Raw genomic sequence first — 19,675 nt, 5'->3', positions numbered from 1 at the left:
AACACCTATCAAGTATTACGTCAGCAGCAAGGATACTAATTTTGACGATGACAATGGGGTAGCTTGTTTTTTTTTTGTTTCAACCAAGAAGAGAATTAATTTGCTAATTGAGAGCACTACATTATAAGGTGTTCTTTTTCTAGAAACTTATTTCCATTTCACTGTTCCTATATTCAAGAGAATACACAAAACATATCTTAGTTCACTTCGAAAGATTCCTTAGTCAGAAGTCTAACTACCCACAGGCTCAGAACTAAAGAAGTGATGAGATCGTCTCATCTGTATTAGAGAAATATTTGAGACTATAAACTTTATACCCCACAGAGCTAGCAATAATTGCAACAGAGAGGTGGGGAAAATATTAGGAATCATGAAAAAAGTAATTCCTAATAGTTGAGTTCTCACTAATCACTGCCGGGAAGCCAGTGCTGATTAAAAGTGTTCAGAGGGCCATCAGAACCTGGCAGGCCAGAGGGCACTGATTTTCAATTCACAGCAGTATCACGTGAGCGTTTCATTTGAAAAGTTCATGACCCAGTCCTGAAGGAATATTTTACATATTTATTAGCCTTGAACTCAACCCAGCTTTTTTTTTTCCCTAGTCAAAAACCTCCATGATTTCAGGACATCTTTCTCAAGAAAATATATTATCCTTTTAGTGTGACAATAAAGAAATCAACACTCTAGGTACATTCTACTTGTAGTATATTGAAATTGGAAATGGTGGTTAAGTCAAAAATATGTAATTAACCCTAGGTTCAATCCATATACTGCAAAAATTAATAATGTACTAAAGAAGGGCTATTCAAATCACAAATAGGAAAAATGATTAAGGAAAAATGATTAGTTCTCAATGAGACCTCGGGTATTTGAGTCAGAGCATCATTGACAATGTTTTAAAGCTGATGGAAAGACTCTAAGAAATTAAATTAGCCATTAGTAAACCAATGAATAAACCACCATGTAGATGATACAGTGAGATATAAGAAGGTAACATTCATTTGAGAATTAGCACTTAGTGACAAATGATTTTTTTTGCATTTTTAAAATTCAAAATAGAACCCAAAGTACCAATCCCAAACATAGTATCTTTAATTAAAACCTGGAAATTCAACACAAATAGTTACCACTGGAACTTTAAGTTAACATTCATTCAATTTTCAGCAGATCATGTAGCTGAAAATTCACTATTCTATACCTTACCTTCTTCCTCTATAAAATGGATAAAAGAATACATAACAAATAAGGTTGCAATGGGGATTAAGTGAGCGAATATATGCAAAGTAATTACTTCCATACGAAGTAAAGACTCAAATAATAGTACATATCATTACTCCAATTTAAAACAAAAACAACAACAACAACAACAACTCTGCCAATACTATACACTGGCTAGACTTGATTACTTTTCATACATTTTCCTTAGCCCTCTAGCATCCTTGAAAAATTCATTATCCCTGCTTTATAAAAAACAGGCACAGACAGATCCAATAGCTTAGAGAATTAGTAAGTAGAGAAATTCAGATTAAAATGAATGTTTGGGGCACCTGGATGGCTCAGTGGGTTAAGCCTCTGCCTTCGGCTCAGGGCATGATCTCAGGGTCCTGGGACCAAGCTCGGCATTGGGCTCTCTGCTCAGCAGGGAGCCTGCTTTCCCCTCTCTCTACCTGCTTCTCTGCATGCTTGTGATCTCTGTCTGTCAAACAAATAAAATCTTTAAAATAAATAACTAAATAAATAAATTAATTAATTAATAAAATGAATTAACACAAAGCCCACTTAGCTTCAACTACACCAGTGGTTCCCAAACTTCATGTAATAAAAAGCTTGGAAAGCCTGTCAAAAATAGTTTCTGGATGTGATCAACAGAGGTTCTGATTGAGAAGACTAAGGGGATAGCCATGAATTTGCATTTATCACCAGCTTTCACATGATGTCCCTATTCGAAAGACCACATTTTGACTGAACCATACCATATAGTCTCTCAGAAAATTCAGGATAAATTGGTGGTAACTGCATCTCTCTTATAAGGCCCTTTTTAAAAACCTGTAGATGGATATGTGAAAAGGCTAGATAATGCATCTGTATTCAATTTCATCATTTAAAAATCCAGGCTGAAGACTGGTTATAGGGCAAAATGTATTTCCCTTTATTAAATGGAGTTCTGAATTTCCTCCCTTCAAAAACAAAAACAAAAACACTTCAAAACAATTATGGTTTCCTAAATTCCCGAGTAAGCCAAATAACAGAATTTTCAGAGAATTCTCTGAACAGAATGATTCTATGAGCCGTATAGTTAGAACTGAAGAATTAATAAAGTGTCCAAATGAGCACGATATTCATTGTAGAATGCTACTGTCTGTACTACTCTAGATAGATAGCACACTCAACACCTGTAATGATTTCAAACGGTTCTTGGTAAGGATTTTGCACTAACTATTGATTCATTTCTGTGCAGGCACTGTTATATGGATGAAGATTTCAATTACCCTAATTTAAATACTTGGAGAAAAGGATTCAACAAACTTGCTGAGTAGTAGATATTATCTGTAAAAAAAAAAAAAATACGTATCTAAATTTATCTTTGGTCAAAGAACCACTGGGAGGACCAATGAAGAGAAAGCATGCAATTAATTAAATAAACAATGGTTCTTTCTGTGAAATCTGAGACAGGTCATCATGTATTCATTCCTGCCCACCTGAACTCTTTTGGTGATTGGAAATTCATCAGGCTGTGTATTAACTTCTATTTATTAAAAAGTTTTCTCATTTATTCTATGCACTTTGTCTGGGGTCCATACAAACTCCTTCTCCAATGTAGCTTGTAGCTGATCTACAAGGCTGAAATCCTAAGCAAACATTTGCATATCATTGATAAGTACATCTGCCATCAAAGCCCGGCATTGGGCTCTCTGCTCAGCAGGGAGCCTGCTTTCCCCTCTCTCTACCTGCTTCTCTGCATGCTTGTGATCTCTGTCTGTCAAACAAATAAAATCTTTAAAATAAATTCTTTAAATCAACTCAAAACAGGTCCACAACCATTGATTTACACCATGAATTCTGCCCTCTTGCAAAAACTCATTCCGCCTACTTGTGCCATTAGGAATTTTATAGCCTAAAAATTTGGTACCTCTTCAGTATATCAACCTTCTCATTACTTTGAAAGCAGCCATCTTCTTCTCCCCCAACTGACTGGTCTTCTCTTTTACACATTTAACGTTTCCAGTTGTCTCAGCATTCCAGTTTGATGTGCTTTCCAGACACTTGAATTTTTCTCTTCTCCAGGATCACTAAATATATACTTTGAGGTTTCTTAGTAACCACAATATTTTTATGTAACTGAATTTATGTGATTAATTTTTTCTCAATGTAAATCATACCCAGTGTAAACTAAAATACAGCTGATTGTCCCACCAGTATTTATAATAAGTGAAGATAGCACTACCATATGGTTTCACCTATATGTGAAATAGATAGCATGGAGGACATTAGGAGAGGGGAGGGAAAATGAAGGGGGGGCAGATCTCAGAGGGGGAGAGGATCCATGAGAGACTATGGAATCTGGGAAACAAACAGAGAGTTTTAGAGGGGAGGACTGTCTGGGGATGGGTTAGCCCAGGGATGGGTTAGCCCAGTGATGTGTGTTAAGGAGGGCATGCATTACATGAAGCACTGGGTGTGTTACACACAAACAATGAATCATGCAACAGTACATCAAAAACTAATGGTGCAAAAAAAAAATGATGTACTGTATGGTGACTAACATGACATAATAAAATTAAATTAAATTAAGTAAAACAAAAGGTAAAATTTTGTGAATTCCCTAACATTAGCACTGCTTTCTTTGGCCTAATACTTAATTTCATGGCAGGGGTGGGAAGGAAGTCTTTCAAGCATTCCAAAAATATTTTGCATTTTTCACTTGCTCTGTGTCAATGTACTAAAATGCATTTCAAAATTAGTCATACACCCACACAAAATAGAAGAGTATACATTAATTGATACACACAGGAGTCTTCATGCTTAATCTAATTAAGCATTCTATTGTTCTTGATGGCAAAAAATTTAAAAACCTTTCCTTCTAACTTGAAAGAACTTTCCAGGCAACCTGCAGCAGCAATTTTTAAATCATCTTGCTTCTAACCTACACATTGTGCTATGAGGTTAAGTACAACAGACACAAAGAAAATGAAAATACAGGAAGGCCCAGGGATGATATTGATGATATTGATTGTAAGAACAGACACAAATAAAGGGAAAAAGGACTCTGAGAACAGAGAGGATAGAAAATACCCAAGTGAACTACAAATTATCCTGTTTTTAGGGATAGTGATTATAGCCCACGGCCATTTAGGGAATTATGTGTAAGACATTTATTATTTCTAATGTTATTTAAAGGCACTAAAAGTTGGTCTGACAAAAACAAAACAAAAACAAAAACAAACAAACAAATAAATAAAATAAAAACATATTTAGGTTAACAATCAATAAGGATTACCCATAAATTTCCCAGCTTATTCATCTATTGCTCACTTGGCTAAGGCTCAAATTATAAATTCAGAAGAAAATGATTAGTTCTGCTATTGAACAAAATATGCCAGCTCATATTCAATGATCTGAGTTTCTCTATGGAATCACTGTAGGACTGCTATAGCGGGGGCTTTTAGCACTGACTATGTCATAACCACAAACCTTCATCTACCTCTAATTATCTCATATCTTCATAGTTCTCCAAAACAAGGATTGTTAACTTCAAGTTCACACATATCCTTGAAGGAGTCCATAAACCCTGAAATTTTATAGGAGGGTATATTATTTTCTTTCTTGGAGAAAGGATGCCCATCTATAATTAGATTTAAAAATGTATCAGTGACATCCAGTTGGTTGAGGTATTGGGATATATCTAAATCATAATGAAGCTTATCACATAAACAAAAAGTTTTGGGATTTATACTAGATAACCAACCTATTAAAAAATGGCTTTAGTGGTTTTTGAGGATGTCACTAAGAGGTTTCCTCATACATCTGGTGGTGACATTTCTTCTCTTCTATCTCTGTACATTTCTTTGAGACTTAGAGACACTGGTCATTTCAAATAATATTCTATTACCATACTGAATGTTAAATTTACCAAAATATTTTGTCTTTAGTGTTAACATAATTTTACATTTATCTTGTGTTTTAATTTGATATTTTTCAATTTTAAACAAAGTCATAGATTATTTTCATCTATTTATTCTTCCATTCTTTTACTCTATAACTAGTACACAGGCAGGGTTCTTTGTTTCCAACAACAGAATCCCTTCTAAGAAGAAATGGATTTATTAAGGGTATTAGGTAGCTTAAAGAATTTCTATCTCAGTCAAGGAACCAAATTTGGATGCTAGACAGAAGGAAAACTGCAATCAGAACAGAAATTCATTATTGTTATAGTGAAAACACTACTATGGCTTTTGCTTACCACTTAATATGCTATGGATCAAATATCTGACAATTACAACAAACTTGAACCAGATTTTCAGCCACGTGCTCTTCCAGACCTACTCTCAGCCCTTTTCCACTTTGCTCTCTGTCTCAAGAGGCTGATCTACCAAATTCCATTAACAAGCCAATGACCCATATGGATTCTACTTGGATGGACCAGAGTAGATACCAGAAGACTGAAGAGGAAAATAGCGAGTTTATGACATTTATTCATTTGGGTCCCTCCCTCTTCAAGTATGTTGCCTCAGGATGGCTGTTTTCCTCTAGGCAACTTGCACTGCACAATTCGTCCTCCCTCTCTACTCCAGTAGAATATCCATTTTTCATTCTCTTGGGATAGGGTTAGAGGGCATCACTACTGCTGCTAGACCATGGTTTATTTTTTCTAATATTTTATTTATTTATTTGACAGAGAGAGATCACAAGTAGGCGGGGGGGGGGTGGGGAAGCAGGTTCCCTGCTGAGCAGAGAGCCCGATGTAGGGCTCGATCCCAGGAACCTGAGATCATGACCCAAGCTGAAGCAGAGGCTTAACCCACTGAGCCACCCAGGTGCCCCATAGACCATGGTTCTTGCTGCATTCACTAATATCTCCAAAATACTATAACAGACTTTTACCAATGATGCCTTTATAAATAGACAGAGTGTCCTTTGTTTACCAAAACTTACCAAAACAATAATTGTACTTTTGTTATCAAAGAACTGTTTTATAGCTACTCCAGAAAAATCAGAATCCTCCCCTATAGGATGCTCTATTCCTGAACTCAGTTATACATAATGTGATTTTACTTCCAAATTCCAAATCTCAGCTATAAGTCTGCCTGGGAAATCTCAGATAATATGAAGAATATTAGATGCAAAGAGTTGTGGACCTTTAGTTTTATCTTTTAAGCCTCCACAACTTAAGGAAGTACACCAGAAGGGAATAGAGTGGATATTGCATGAGCCAGCATACCATTATCTACTTCAAACACTGATATTTACACATAAAAATTTATGAAAAGTTGACTGGCTATGAAGTGAGTCTCAGTGTTTTCTACAACATTTGTCATGTATATACTTTGCCTGTGTTGCTTTATGCAAATATTTAGATTAGTAATCAACGAGAACAACTCAATAGTAACCCAGGACATGCAAGTATTACCAATAGTATATAAAGCTTAAAAGGTCAGGTAAATATTTGCTTTGTTATTTGTAATCAGAATATATTTTTCATATTTGCAATAAATACAGTTGAAGTTTATTCTACCGAATACATCCTCAAGGATGTAGATATGACACAAGTCCCACTTCCCTTGAGAATTTCAGGGGTGCTGAAAATATTAGACAGTGGAAAGTAGACTGTGGTAAAAAAGCATATGTCCAGGATGTGGTAGATTTTTAAAATGGCCACAATCCTTCATTGGAAGAGTAAGCATCTATTTCCCCAGTCCTAAATATGGATGAGCTTTGTGAATTGCTTTGGCCAATAGGATATAAGCAAACTGTGGCACAAGCAAAGATTTGAAAACTGCTCACACACTGGGACTTGCCTATTTGCCACTCCTGGGATCTCCTGCCACCATCATCATGTGAATAAACCTTGGAAAGCCTGCTAAATAACAAGAGACAAGTGACCCAGTCATACCATCTGTTCAAGTAACTCCAGCCAATCACCAGACAAGTGTGTGAGGCCATCCTGGATAAGCTAGCCCCAACCAACCTGCCAACTAACAGCACATACATGAGCTACTAGACCAAGTGAGATAAGCCAAGCCCACCTGGATCAAAAGAGCCACCACAAAGCCCAGCCCAAATTGCAGACCCACCGAACTATAAACTGAAAAAGAAACTAAATAAAAATTTTGGAAGGCTAGTTTTTCAAACCACTAAGTTTTGTGGGATTTTTTTTTAAACACAAACAAGCTAACTGATATATAAAAAGATACCTAGGAGGGGTGAGCTGCTGTTGACTAACCTAAAAATATATAGCATTGGCTGTAGGACTGTGCAATAAAGTGAAGCTGGAAAAGCAGTGAGGAAACTTGCAAGGGCTGACTCGTGCTACACAGGAGAAAAGCAAGTGGCAAAATTGTCCCCTGTAGTAATACGGAAGACAAAGAATTTACCTGATAAGCTGTGGACATGACAAGATGGCTTCTGACCCCAATGTTGCACCAGGGTAAGGTGAGGGAAGAAAGAGTGATGCTAAAAATAAAATGCTTTCAGACAGATTTTTTTTTTCAGACAGATTTTTTTTTAAAGATTTTTATTTATTTGACAGAGAGAGAGAGAGATTAAAACTAGGCAGAGAGGCAGGCATAGAGAGAGAGGGGAAGCAGGCTCCCTGCCAAGGAGACGGCCTGATGTGGGACTCGATCCCAGGACCCTGAGATCATGACCTGAGCTGAAGGCAGAGGCTTAACCCACTGAGTCACCCAGGTGCCCCCAGACAGAATTTAAAAGGAAAATAAAGGCGTAGGACAAGTCAGGTTGGAAAACCAAATTACTTCTCATTTCCAGTATCTCCAACTAGCAAATTATTTTCTTTTTCTTCTTTCTTTCTTTTTCTCTTTCTCTTTCATTTGTTTCAGAAGTATAATTTAGTGATTCATCACTTACATAAAACAACTATTGCTTTTCAGTACAAATGCTCTCTTTAATGGCTATCACCCATTTAAGCCATACACCCCCAACCCCCGCCCACCTCCCCTCCAGCAACCCTCAGTTTGCACAATACAGTTAAAATTCTGTCTTCTGGGCGCCTGGGTGGCTCAGTGGGTTAAGCCGCTGCCTTCGGCTCAGGTCATGATCCCAGGGTCCTGGGATCGAGTCCCGCATCGGGCTCTCTGCTCAGCAGGGAGCCTGCTTCCCTCTCTTTCTCTCTGCCTGCCTCTCTGTCTACTTGTGATCTCCCTCTGTCAAATAAATAAATAAAATCTTTAAAAAAAAATAAAATAAAATTCTGTCTTCTGGGGGTGCCTGGGTGGCTCAGTGGGTTAAGCCTCTGCCTTTGGCTCAGGTCATGGTCTCAGGGTCCTGGGATAGAGCCCCACGTCTGGCTCTCTGCTCAGTGGGGAGCCTGCTTCCCCCTCTCTCTCTCTCTGCCTGCCTCTCTGCCTACTTGTGATCTCTCTCTCTCTCTCTGTTAAATAAATGAATAAATATATATTTTTAAATTCTGCCTTTTGGTTTGCCTCTTTTTTTCTTTAATCCCCCCAATGATGTTCATTTCTTTTGTTTCTTAAATTCCATATGAGTGAAGTCATATGGTATTTGTCTTTATCTGATTTATTTCACTTAGCAGAATACACTCTAGTTCCATCCACATCATAGCACATGGCAAGACTATATTCTTTTTCATGGCCAAGTAATAATCCATTATATATGGCATCTTCTTTATACATTCATCAGTTGATGGAAGCTTGGGCTGTTTCCATAGTTTGGTTACTACAGACAAAGCTGCTATAAACATCAAGGTGCATGGACCCTTTCAAATCAGTGTCTTTATATCCTTTGGGTACATGCACCTAGTAGCGCAATTGCTGGATCATATGGTGGTCCTATTTTTAACTTTTTGAGAAACCTCCAAGCAAATTAGTAACAAATAAAGTGAGGGAAAAGATAAGAACAAAGATCAAATCAAGGATCTGTCTGTAAAACCCTTTGTTAAAATCCTGCAAGAGGGGCGCCTGGATGGCTCAGTGGGTCAAAGCCTCTGCCTTCTGCTCAGGTCATGATCTCAGGGTCCTGGGATTGAACCCCCCATGGAGCCCCCCATCGGGCTCTCTGCTCAGTGGGGAGCCTGTTTCTCCCTCTCTGCCTGCCTCTCTGCCTACTTGTGATCTCTGTCTGTCAAATAAATAAATAAATAAATCTTTAAAATCCTGAAAGATTCAAGGAGGTACGAAATGGCCTCTCCAGAATACACAAACGGCTTCTGATGGGGCGCCTGGGTGGCCCAGTTGGTTGAGCTCCAGCCTCCGGCTCAGGTCATGATCCTGGAGTCCTGGGATCGATCCCCACATCAGGCTCCCTGCTCAGCAGGGAGTCTGCTTCTCCCACTGACCTCTCTCCTCTCATGGCCTATCTCTCTCTCTCAAATAAATAAATAAATAAAATCTTAAAAAAAAAAAAGATTAAAAAAAATCTTCTGAGAAGAATAAGGGTGTGGTCACATAAAAGCTTAATCCCCCAAAAGGCATCTATTAAGTCAAGAGAGAGGCAGTCTCAAAACAACTGACATTCTGTACTTTGTTGAATAGAGTAGACTAATGTGGTATATGGAAATCCCACAGGTGTTATGGAAGACATATCTGTAAAAGTACCAGTAGATTAGAGGAAAAGGAACGAAGATTGTTAAAATAAAAGAAAAAAAAGTCTTCTGTATCTCAACTACGAGAGGAAGCAAGCTGAGAATGCTACTCAGTTGTAATTGGAGGCTATATTTGTAGGGAAAAAAACATTTCAGAGGACAGAACCATAAGTCCAAAGGTTGGAGTCAAGATCCATAGAAAACAGTGACCAAGAAACTACTGCCAAGGAAAAGTTAAGAATTTTGTACTGGGAATCCACTTCTATAGGGAACGGGGTCCTAACCAGGACACATTCCCTGGCGCCAGAGGCAGAAGAACTGAGCATCTGCCCGGAGGGATTCCAGAATTGCAGAAGTCAGCACCTGCTACCTGCCTCCTGTTCTTCCCTTTTCTGAATGGAAAAGTCACTTATAATTATCCTATCCTTTTCTCCCTTTGTAGGTGAGGCACAGACAATGTGTGTTTTTATTCACTGTTTTCTTTGGTTCACGACTGCAAGAGGAACACATCTAAGGAGTAACATTCAGATCTTATTTAAATCATGAGATCCTGGACCTCCAGCCTAAAACTGGAATTAAATGACACTTCTGGGGAGGAGGTACAGGGATTCTGAAGGTGAGAGGAGAGTGAATTAATTGGGATCAAAGGACAAACTACAGTAGTTTATTAAAACACAATTATCCCTGTTTCGTTCAAAGGCTTTCCACTTTCCCACCCATTAAATCTAGGTTGGTCACGTAATTTGCCTTGTAAACGAGACATGAACAAAACTGTTACATGCCCTTACCTACTTGCTGTTTCTGGGCCTTCTGCCACGGCTGCCATGTGAATACGCCCAGATTAGCCTACTGGTTGATGAGCGACATGTGGCTTAATTGCATTTATACCCCATCTGAGAGTGAGACAGCAATCAAACACGAACTAAGCTACGGAGAATCAGTCTGGCCCCATGCAAGCTGCCCAGTGACAGCTGAGGAAGCCCAGCCCTGTTCAGCCAAGTCCGACCTTAAAAAACAGCCTGGCACAAATTGACAAACTAAACAAAAAGGAGGTTTTTTAAGCCACTCTGTTCATCACACTGGCTTGTTACAGCAAAGGCAAATCCATAGATAAGACTAATCTACTTCCACGTAGACATCTGGATGTCATCTCGAAAGAACGACATGAAAAGTCTCCTATACCTCCTATTGAGAAGTCTGGAAATCTAGGATTACTGATGATTAGGCATTGTGTTTGTTTGCTAAAGAGAAGACATTTTCTTGGAAAAAGCTGCAACTTATTTTCAAACTATGTCCATGCTACCTCAGGAAGGACTGTCTTAAAAACTAAAGAAAATGGATTACTACATGGGTAAAAAGAAGCTTCAAATCAGAGTTGAAATTGCATTTATACCCCACAGAACCCAGAGTTCAACAGGGGGAAGGGTGATCATGGGGAGAACATGACCTCTGGTTGACCTGGTTGCTGGCCCAGGGAATCAGAGAGTCCTCACTGCTCTCCTGTTCTTGACATGTATACTTTGTCAACCCTTCCCACAGTGGGAGCCATTTCCAAGGACATAGACTTGGGAGAGCAGTATGTTATTAGAACATCTGCACTGTATTCATGATTTAACCAATTTGAGACCTCTGTATAAACTTGTTAAATTTGGGGGGTGCCTGGGTGGCTCAGTGGGTTAAAGCCTCTGCCTTTGGCTCAGGTAATGATCTCGGGGTCCTGGGATCAAACCCTGCATCGAGCCCCACATCAGGCTCTCTGCTCAGCAGAAGCCAGCTCCGCCCCCCCCCCGCCCCGCCTCTCTGCCTACTAGTGGTCTCTCACTAGCAAATAAATAAATCAATAAATAAATATTTTTTTGAAATACCGATTACATGTAAAGTATTGTGGTTGACATCCTAGAAAACACAAGAGGTGTTGTATCTAAAAATTGCCCACAAAGACCATACACTTAAATGGAAGAGGAAGGTATTTACTTATTACAAAGCAAACTAATGTTAACACATAATATACGACATCACATAGGTCAGTGCTGAGTGGTGAAGAGTATAGGCTTTGGAGCCATACTGCTGAAATCTGATCCCAGGTACCTCATTTATCTGCTGTGTAGTTTGGACGGTATTTTTTTTTTAACATCTCTGGGGCAATCCCTTACATACCTATGCACAAAATAGGTATTTCAAAGTACCTATCTCATAGATTATTAAAGAGAATTAATATATACCAAGTGCCTACAACAGTTTAAATGTTAATATATGCAAAGTGCTAAGCACACAGGAAATGTTACATAAGTGCTATGTATCTAAATGTAGACAGTAAATGGCTAGGAATAATTAGCGACTCCACATGAATTGCTCTGAGAAGAGACAAAACTCAGCCACCTCTAGAAAAGAAGTCAGCCAACTTCCTGGCTTTAATTTCATACTCCATCTGTTTATCGGTTTTCAGAATTGGACAAAGTTTGTGAAAAGTTTTGTTTCCTTGAATATTCAAATTCAGTATTTTATATTAGGGATGAATTTTAATGACAAGGGAATAAGGGCATCTTAATCAGAACCCTCATGTTGAGCCTGCCCTGCTTGCAGATGGCTGTGGGAATCAATAAAGCTATAGCAGGTGCGTTAGTGTGAAAATATGCATGTGAACTCTATTTGTGCAGGACACTAGTGCATCTCTCCTGTGATACTGATATAACATACGTGGAGTGGATATTCTTGAAATAAATTAATGAACACATTCAAAGTAATTTTAAATGTACAATACTCAAGGCAGTATCTAAAAATGCAAAACTAAGTAGGTACTGTTGTTCAGATGAGTTTCCTTTTTTTTGGGTCTACATATATATACAAAGTTCTACAGGTAAAAAATAATAATAATTCATCTCAAACTGTTAGAGATTACATTCATGTACTACTAGATTTTAGGTTGCCAGAATTTTTCTTTATGAAGTCATTTGGGGTCTAACAGTTTTTAATGCCATAACTCTTACAAATGATTTTCTGTGGAGACACCTGGGTGGCTCAGTCAGTTAAGCTTCTGCCTTTGACTCAGGTCACCTTTGGCTCAGGTCATGTTCCTGGGGTCCTGAGATCGAGCTCTGCGTCGGGCTCCCTGAAGGGAGTCTGCTTGTCCCTCGCCCTCTGCCCATATCACCCATCTCCCAGCTCATGCTCTCTCTCTCTCTCGCCCTCTCTATAATAAATAAAATCTTTTTTTTTTTTTAAAGTGACTTTCAGTGAAAGCATACAGCACTTGGTCTTGGTTTTAAAGTATGTTCTCCAGATGCCTGGATGGCTCAGTTGGTTAAGCCACTGCTTTCGGCTCAGGTCATGATCATAGAGTCCTGGCATTGAGTCCCATATCAGGCTTCCCTTGCTCTGCAGGGAACTTGCTTCTCCCCTCCCTTTGCCTCTCCCCTTGCTTGAATGCTGTGTGTGTGTGTGTGTGTGTGTGTGTGTGTGTGTGTGTGTGGTGTCAAATAAAATCTTTAAAAAAAAAAAAAAGTATGTTCTCCGAAGGGCAGCATCAGCATCTCCTGAGTGTTTGTTAGAGATGCAAATTCTCAGGCCCCATCCCTGAGCTGTTGAATCTTGAAATTCTGGAAGTGGGCGCAGCAATGTGTTTTACTGAAGTCTGTAGGTGCTACTGCCACATGCTAAAATGGGAGAATCCTGGGGTATAGCAATTTTGTGTTCCTCACTCACTCTTCTAAAGAAATGATACTGTTCTGTCTTCAAAGAAACACAATTCTTGGGTTATTTGAGGAACTGGTTCCAATATTATAAAAATCAAAATATAAAAAGGCAAGCCCATTCTTCTTTTCTGAAAACAATGGAGCAGAACTGTTCTACCAGGGAAATTTTTCAAACACTTGGGCAAGACTTTTTTTTTAATACTTTTTTTAATACTTTTTTATAATACATAGCTTATGCTAAATGTATTTTTGTTCTTTATTTTAGAAACTGTCGACTTAGTGAAGAGAACAAGAAATATCACATAGTACAAAGTGTAAAAGTCACCAAAGAAAAAAATCCAAAACTAAAGGTTGAAGAAAAGGCTAATGCTGAATTTCATTTCAAATACATAAAAATTAACAAAGACATGAAATTCATCTAAAGAGGAGGCACTTGCATAGAATAAAAATAATTTATATGTAAAATGGAAGAACTGATTGCCCCAGTTTGACTTCCATTCAAAGACACACTTGTAAATTAAAAGTAGAGATTTGGAGGGAAAAAAAGGCAGAGTGGGGGGTGGTGGCTCCTGGTTGGCTCAGTCAGTTGACCATACAACTCTTGATCATGGGGTTGTGACTTTGAGCCCCACATTGTGTGTGAAGACTGCTTAAAAATAAAATCATTAAGGGGCACCTGGGTGGCTCATTCGGTTAAGCAGCTGTCTACTGATTTTGGCTCAGGTTATAATCTCAGGGTCCTGGGATCGAGCCTCCTGTTGGGCTCTGCAGTCTGAGGGAGTCTGCTTGAGGATTCTCTCCCTCTCCCAAAGCCCCCAGCTCACACATAAAGGCTTTCTCTCTGTCCCTCAAATTTTAAAATTATCTTATAAAATAAAATAAAATAAAAAATCTTTAAGAAGAAAAAAAACAAAAAGGAATTGAGAATCACAGTCTTAAAATACTGCCAAGGCACTGTCTAAACTATTCTTTTTAATGGTAATTGAGCATGTGTATAGGGAATTGCACTATATTAGCCACTTTGGGAATTATAATTTAGTTGAATATCACTCTGGTTTTCACAGAGAACACAAATCTGCTGGGAAAAAAAAATAACCACATTGCAATGAAAATGCATGTTAAAAGCACTAGGGAGTAAACAGAAATTTCATTCCAACATGTAGAGTTATAACACCGCGGTCTCAGAACAAATTCCATAGGCAGTTTTTTTCAGCTAGGCCACAAAAACAGAGCTCCAGTGAGACAAATGATGTTGGTACAGGTCTAGTACCATGCCTCAAGTACAGGAGGTACTCTGCAAACAGTTGTTATTCAACCTTACAGTAAATTCTCTTATGTTTACTTCCATCTTTCCTTGGAAATACTGGCTCCTTACGTAGCTGTATTCATGGACCAAAGAAAAGGAGTTAGTGGACAAGAAAAAGTAAAGACACAAGTGGCAACGACAGCAACAACAAAGACTGTGCATTGTAAATGGCTTTCAGTGAGAAACAATGAGAGACTATGGGACACACAATAATGAAACTATTAGTATAAATCAGTGTACCGGGAGAATTTATTGAACTCCAATAGTACGTAAAACTCTAGAACATGTTATCACGCACTGTTAGGGGACACAAAAACCTGCAAAGCTGAGACTGTGTGTCTGCTGAACGAGAGGATAAGACATGTGTAAGAAGTATATGAAAACTGAATACGAGGTGATAAGTGCCCATTTTATGGGGGACAATGAAGACTACAGGGTCAAGATCAAGATTTATATTGGCAGGTGGTGTTTGGAGTTTTCTAGGTTGGATTGGGATTCCTTGTTATGCTGCATTTTTAGGATAAAATCATTTTTTTCTTAGATTTTGTATTAGAGAGAGAGTGCCCGCATATGTTGGGGGAGGGGCAAAGAGAGTGGGAGAAGCAGGCTCCCCACTGAGCAGGGAGCCTGACGCAGGCTGATCCCAGGACTCTGAGATCATGACCTGAGCCAAAGATGGACACTTAATCAACTGAGCCACCCAGGCAACCCTGGGATAAAATCATTACCTCTGTGGCTTCTCCCATTTCCAATTTCTTCCCATGCTCCTTAAACCCCAAACATCGAAAAGCTCACAGTGCTAAGGTGAAAGGTATATGATGGGGAAAATTATGAAAATAGTAAATAAAGAGAGAAATGGATATCATCCGTTATCTGTGCCAAGAAACAACCAACCAAATAAGTGCATAAGAGCCAAGCCACAGGGTGAAGGCAGGAGGAGATTATTCTCTATAAGAAATCAATGGTTCTTAGTAAAAACAAAACCCAAATCTACAGAACTAATTGCAATTGCCACCAAGTTTTCCAGTGGAACTGTGTTTTTGTTCCTACTAACTCACATTCACACATCCTAAATGTTTTAAGAAATGATTTTACATACGTTCTATTATTAATTCGCACAGCAAACATGGGTGGAAACAGCTGCTGTGGGAACTTACATGACTCGAGCAAAGGCTAGCAGTAGGACAAAGCCAGGACTTCAAGTCATATATTCAAAATCATGTTTTGAAGAGCCTAAAATGAAGACATCTCCTAACTATATTTAATACCAGAAAAGGAAAGTTCCAACAGAGGAGTAACTCTCACTACTCAATAGCACCAGCAGCACCAACCGTGCAAGCAGTGTTTTCCTGTCTACCTGGATGATCTCCCTGGCCCAGTTGGCGAGTCCTAAGACCTTTTATTCTATGGATTTCTGATGTCAACACTTCAAACCAATACTATAAGGAAAGAAGGACACTCTGGGTCAGCCCAGAAAAGACAATAGCATTTCTACTTCTCTCTCTCTCTTTCTCTCCAGCATCCCAGCTCCCATGGTCTGAGGAATTCTGGCCATATGCAGAAGCCATATAGAATTGTTCTGGAAGACGGTCCCATTGGTCTCCCAGCAGACACCCAGCGTCCTCACCAGATGCTTGAGGGAGCCTTCACCAGGCTCTGACAGTGACATAATAGAGCCTGAGCAGTAATAGGCTAGTTGAACGCAGGCAGCCCTCAGAGCCAAAAAAGCCAAAAAGAAGTGTTACTGTTTTAAGTTAAGCTTTAAAGCAATTTGTTGTATGGCAAAATAACAACCAGCACCTCATTTTTTACCTGAGTTGTTTCTTTAGAGAAGGCAATTAGTTCAAGTTGTAGGCTCTCTGTGCGAAGCCAGCCAGGAGATAAATATGTAGCACCTGGTCGGGTCTGAGACCTCGTTGTGCAGACAGCTACATCATTTGGGGACCCAGTGCCAAATGAAAATGTGGGGCCCCTTGTGCAGAAAGCAGGAAAGAAGTGCTGTTACATATACATAAAATGCCTCCTCCTTCCTGTTATAGTCTGTATCTGTTTGCTTTTGTTGTTCCATGGCATTTTCAGAAAAGCCTAATTTACATTTTAAATTTTGAACATTTTTTTTTACTCTTCATCTTTATATTACACAATGCTCGTTTCAAAGGCAAATGTCCAAAGACTTAACTTATGGGTGGAATCACCAGGATTACAATTCATATTACTGCAATTCCTGCCCAAAGGGTACCACAAGCCCACCAAGGGAGAGACTGGACTCAGAAAATCTGGAATGTGAAAGAGAGAACCTATCCTTAGGGACAGAGCCAGCCTAGGGAGCGCTCTGGGATGTAAGGACTGTGGCACGAGGGTGGACCCTCACAGGTAGCACAAGCCTGAGACCGTCCAGCAACAGAGACTGCACCCGTGCTCACTGAGCCTGTGGCAGACACAGGAATGATGCCTCAGAGGGCGCAGGGTCTGAAGAAGTCAAGTTCCGTGTCTCACTGCTCAGTGGGCTGTTCCACCAGGATAGATGGGCCACCCCTGAGGATCTTTAAACCTTTGTCCTGAGAGGCACTCAAACCTCCATGAGGGGCAGGCACCAAGCCAGTTGCAGCAACCAGCGGATGGACCACTAGGTAAGTGCTGCTAGTCCAGAACTGTTGATGTTCTAACAGGTTCTAGTTACTGTAAGGGCACACATCCACCCTGAGCTTCCCTGCACCCGTGACCAGGCTCCTGTTGGGGAAAGGCTGGCAGAGGTTACGGGGTGGGGAGTGGGGAAAAGGAGGCTGGAGGGGCCAGGATGCCAGAAAATCAGGGAGCTAGGAAGCAGGGACAACCATCCAGGGAGGCTTCAGAGGAGTTGGGTGGCTGTGAGGCTCCAGGGCCCCGTGCTTGCTCCATTGTCCCCTAAGACTTGCAAACCCTGAAAGCAACATGCAGTGTGTGCCATTGGGAAGGGAAACAGTCAGTAAGAAGTTATACATGTAATTAATATCATAACAGAAGTCCAAGGTGCAATGGGGGCCAGTGGAGCTGGGGGGGAGGGGTCATCTTTGAAGTATGTAGAAAGACTACCCCTATTTCAGATGCGACCAGAAGGAGGAGCTTGTTTCCTGGTATCTTGCTTTGTGGGAGCCACAGGAGCAAGGTTGAGCAGGGACATGGAGAAAGGGCAGAAGAAGGGAAGGGCATTTCTAGCAGAAACAAGAAGCATGGACCACAGTACTGTCTCTTGAACAGAAGCTACTTTTGTAAGTAACACAAACCCAATGCTCACATACTTAGAGGGAAAAAAGCAGGTTCTGCCTGACAAGAGAATGTGACGACTCTAAAATGCAAACCAGGAGCACTGTCTCAGAAGAACAGAGGAGGAGAATAGAGACAAAACAAGTGTTCTTCCCAAACGCAGAGTCTGAAATGAGGACACACATGCGACCAGTTCTTCTGGAAGTTATTGCAGAAAGCGCCGTGAGGAAATGGGGATGTAAGGCGGAGAAAGAAAGTAAGTAATGAAGTTAGTTTTGCTCTGTGGGTAACTGCCACTTACCCCCCTTCAGCCTGGAGAGACAGGACAGAACCCCCCCTCAGAGTTGTCTCCTGTGTGTAAGTAAGGAAGCTCTAGTGTTTTCACAAACTCCCATCCTTCATCAGTGAGGCATTGCCCCAGGGGAGCTAACAGTTCCCCAGCACTGTTGGTTTGTGGCACGTGTGGCAACAGCACACTGCCAGGACCCAGAAATGCCTCTAGCAGAGACCAGGGGTGCTGCTGGCATCCCTCCTGTAGGTGAACTTCTGGGCAGGTGGAGGAGGTGTGGGTGGGCCACTGCTGCCCACTCCTCTGACTGAACCGTTCCCTTAACTGAGGTAAGGAAATGTAAATGAGAACAGCAGAAAATTCTGGAGAAAACCAGGACCTTAAAAGGGAGAGATACAGGGATAGTTGGTGCTTCCTTGTTCTCCAATGAAAGTCATGGAATCACAGAGTTTTAGTGTTCAGTATTTCAACCACCACCTTCCATGACAAAACTGTGTTTGCCAAGGGCTAAGTCCCTTGTCCAGAATTTCACAGCCATTATGGGCATGAGTCTTCTCACATTTGTTTCAGCCTACTTTCTACTATTACACACCTGTTCGCGAACATGGCTTTCACCTTGAGAAGAAACAAAAAGAATAAATGGGGATGGCATGATCATCTTCATGCAGACAGGACATAAGCAGCTACTGGAGAGTAGGTTTACAAGGGAAGCCAAAACAGCAGCCAGGTGAGAAGACCTCCACCTTCCTGAAATACCCGTGAATATTTATCCCCAAAAACTCACCCTTTCTTCATATCCTCTACAATTCTGGAGAACTAGAAGTAACGGGAAATGTTTCACAGAATATTGCTAATGTGCCTTATAAGTACACTGAGGTACATAACACACAAATAAGAAATACGAGATTTTCCCTCATTTAGTAATAGTCAGACTGAATTATTGAGGGTAGCCAGGTATCAGTAATCTTCCAAGTAATAAGTTGGCATATGCCAGAGGAACAAAGCTCTACTAAGCCCAGATACATCACGGGCTTCTAAGAAATGACTTAACGAGCTAAAAAAAATCAACAGTAACACAACATTTAATCATTTATAGAAGGACAATGTTCTTGGAACTGTCCTTTAATAGCAGTCTAAAATTATATCCCCTAATGTAAGAACATGTTTTTGGCCACTGGAATGGTTCTGTAGGCACAGTGATTTATCCAGGGAGTAAAAAAAGATTTGAAGTAGTAAAACCTTAAATTTGAAAGGTTATCTTCTCTGCCTGGACAATAGCTATATATGAGGGCAAAAATATAACTTGAACAAATAATAGGACATCTACAAATTAAGGATACACTGTAAAATGATCAAAAATTTTAAAA

This window comes from Mustela putorius, unplaced genomic scaffold, assembly GCF_011764305.1.
Source record: "Mustela putorius furo isolate JIRA1106 unplaced genomic scaffold, ASM1176430v1.1 tig00003923_pilon_pilon_pilon, whole genome shotgun sequence".
In the NCBI taxonomy this organism is placed as follows: Eukaryota; Metazoa; Chordata; class Mammalia; order Carnivora; family Mustelidae; genus Mustela; species Mustela putorius.
Note: the sequence above shows the minus strand (reverse complement) of the source record.